This window comes from Atractosteus spatula, chromosome 13 (assembly GCF_055471065.1).
Source record: "Atractosteus spatula isolate fAtrSpa1 chromosome 13, fAtrSpa1.hap1, whole genome shotgun sequence".
Classification (NCBI taxonomy): domain Eukaryota; kingdom Metazoa; phylum Chordata; class Actinopteri; order Semionotiformes; family Lepisosteidae; genus Atractosteus; species Atractosteus spatula.
Window position 1 is genome coordinate 31,740,156 of NC_142718.1, and position 3,618 is coordinate 31,743,773.

Below are 3,618 nucleotides of genomic sequence, written 5' to 3' on the forward strand. Positions count from 1 at the left end.
GATAATATACAGATAACAATTTACAAACGATTATACACTATTCTTAAAAACATACGTTCATTTAGTGGTTAAATATTTTCTATGAACTTATATATTTCATATATATATATTCTCATTTTCAGGAATGAAACTGCTAATATTACTCAAAAAAGTGCTACTAAAGACATTTTAAAGAATGCTAAAATACTGATTTCTATATTGTGCGATGCAAAAATGTACTTTATGGTGCAAAGCCTCCCTCTACTGGCAGTATATGATATTGCTTAGGAAACAGGTTTCATTTTATCTTTTAAAGAAATGTGTAGTTCGTTAACAAAGTGGACAAATGTACATTAACAGTCACAACTGACTTATGTGTATCAAAAATACAATCATCTTAGGTTAACACATAGCTATTGTTTTCCAGTTGTATGACAGTGTCTGTCTGGAAAATATTTACTTATATAATTACATTGTCTGCATAGTCAACATTGCCACTGAGAGGTTTGGTACAGTTGAGAAGAAGACCCCTAGTGCCTCTTATACAATGAACAGGAGAGCTGCTAAGGTAGCTAAGGCAGGAGCTGAAAATTTTGAAAATGCAGTTTAAAGAAACAAGTGAAAGAAGAGAGAACTGTGGCTACACAATATCCTCAGGAAGAAGCTTATATTCCTGCATAGGCAGAATGACATAGGAGACGACAGAAAGAAAGGGCTAGAAAGCAAACTGCCTTCACTGCAGATTTTTTGGGGACTTACCAAACAGCTGCTTGGGCAAAAGGGCAGTGGCCAACTTGCATGTTCTAAGGGGGACAATGACTGTTATCTCCAGAATACCTACAGTGATGAAAGACGAGAGCAAGGTCTTGGGGACTACAGGTACTTAGTGAATCCAGAAAGATCTGGTATCAACTTTGATGGAAGGGAGCCCTGCCGGAAGGAGATTCGTTAAGGAGGTTGTCAAAGCTCAGCACCAGGCCAGAGTGGAGTACCAGGGGCTTGAATGAGTTTTAAGGCTGCAAAATCAAGGTCTCTATTGTTGAAACTGTTGAAAGGCAAGGTTGTTGATAAGTTCCACTTCTACGTGGTTGATACAATGATCCCTTCCGTTATGGGGAAGAAAGTTAAGAGCCAAGGCAAGTTGTTTGACTGCAGCCTGAGGGACGCAGCAGCCATGTAGGCAAAACAGGACCTTGAAGCTTAGTTGCCAGCAGTAAAGAAGTCAGGATTGCCTGGCAAAATTAAGGCTTGGATTTACCAACATGGCATCTTACTACAATCCTCTGGCCTAGCTTTATCTATGAAGTCTCAATGTCAAGTGGAGAAGGAGAGGAAGATCAGCCAGGACCTCCGCAGATGACTGGTGTAACGGTTCTTGGGGTTTCCACCCTTGCCGTTCCTGCCCTGCCAGTTCGTCCCTCACTGCCTGGGCTCGAACCTGGGTCTCCAGCGTCACGCAAAAGGAAGCTTGCCAGCTGAGCTACAGTAGAACTCCCTCATCCTGGGCAGCTGAGATCCCTGTTACACAGTACGCAGGGGTATATTCGTTACACTGGGTTTACCACGAAGCTTCAGCAGTGTCGCTTTGTATGGGCATAAGAACAAACTGAGTTTTCCCATCAGCAGCCTGAAGGGACCTTAAAGTCTCCCTGGTGAGCACTGAGGTGAAGACTGGTGGGAAGTGGAGAGCAAAGGACACAGTTGAGCAGGCCAAAGCACAGCTGAGACAAAATGATAGCGCTGATAGGGGCTGTGGCTTCTTCTCGAGTAGATCTGGGCTGTTTTCCAAGAACATATTACATCAAGGCCCAAGATGCACAAAGGCAAAAGATGGTCCAGGAGGAAGTGTGGGCAGGGGTGGATGAGGTGCGCACCAACAGGATGGTGAGGTTGTGTCTGCAAGGAGCATGGTTGAGATGTGAGTATGCACTGCACTACAAGATTTCATGGTCTGAGCTTTAGCAAGGCAGAGCCACATTGTATTAAATTCATGATCCAGGCAGTTTATAATGTCCTACGTAACATCTAACCTCATCTGTTGGGGCAAAGGCAAATCACCAGCATGCCCTTGTGCCAGGAAATAGGGACAAATCCTCAGCTGTTGCCAAAAAGCCATTGGAGAAGGCCACTATTGATGGCACCACAAACAGGAGCTGAAGGCCTTTGTGGACACAATTAGAAAAGGTATCAACAGCAGTAAACATAAGCACCCAGAATATCAGGCCATTGAATCCATCACAGCTGATCAGCAGCCACAACCACAGCCCAAAGTATCAGCAGGTCTCCTAGCAACGGCAAGAAATTGGCAGCTGAAGGTCGACCTAGAGAGGCACCTTAAGTTCCCTGACACCATCATAGTCACCACACTTAGGCCAGACATGTTATTGCCGTCTGAAGCATTTAAGTAGATGGTTATACTAGAGGTAACAGTTCCCTGGAGGAGCCCAGTGAAAAAAGAGAGACAGATATGAAGACCTGGTTAACTGGTGCCATTTGAACGGGTGGAGAGCACATTGTGACTGTTAAGGTGGACTGCAGAGGATCTGGTGGCCAATCCCTCTGTAAAGCCTACAGTCTTCTGGGCATAACAGGGGTGAGTAAGAGGAAAACCATCAAAACCACCATGGAGGCTACAGAAACAGCCACAAGATGGCTACGGATCAAAAGGATAGTGTCCCCCTATATGTATATATTTACAGCACAATATTTTTTGAAGTAATAAGAGATGCCTTATTAATATGTATAAGATACATGATGATATATTGCATTACATGTTATTATTTCTAATAATCATTTATAGATAGAATTACAATAAATCACTAATCAAAAACTGCTGAAATATAAATATGGAACTATGGTCATTTCTTAAAGTGTTTCTCCATCCATCCATTTTCTAACAACTTGATAACTTAAAGTGATCTTATCTTACACAATTCAAGGTTCCGGGGAAGCCGGAGCCTATCCTGTCAAGCAATAGGCAAAAGGCAGGATAAACCTTGGACAGACACCAGTCCACCACAAAGCCACCACTTAACAAATACCCACATGCTCACACTAGGGTCATTTTTTTCCACAAGCATATTAACCTACCGGACTGTGGGGTGAAACTGGAGCACCTGGAGGAAACCCAAGCAAACTCGGGGAGAACCTACTCCATGCAGATAGCATCTCTGGAATTGTATCCAGGGCCCCAGTGCTGTGAGAAAGAAATGCTAATCTTGTGCCACCATGTCACCCTGTGTTTCTGCAGTTTTAGATTAAATATATTCTCATTGGAATGTGCAACATAGTTACCTTTAGAGTATACAGTATATATAAAGAGTAAACAGAGAACCCTAAAATGGCCTTGCAAAAATAACAAAAAGTTATTTGACAATTCAAAATGTAAAACTTAATAAAAAAAACTGACTTCTAGCAAGAAAGTATTTAATATTTCAAACTCTGGGATCTTGGCAAAGTTCACATTTCTTGGAAAACTTTGGGATGTCCTTTGTACAGTATGTCTTTTATCTTTGCTTCTGGTGACCCACAGTGCCTGGAGACTCATCTATAGGTTTTGGTTGCTCCAGGATAGCCCCATGGACTCCTCCGTCATTTATTTTTGAGGTAAACTGACTTTGAAGGTGATTGATAGTCCCT

General features: G+C 42.4%; 1 pseudogene; it reads left to right on the forward strand.

The window, feature by feature from the left end:
• Nucleotides 1-794: 794 nt before the first annotated feature.
• Nucleotides 795-2,698, forward strand: LOC148822073 (uncharacterized; annotated as a pseudogene).
• Nucleotides 2,699-3,618: the final 920 nt, after the last annotated feature.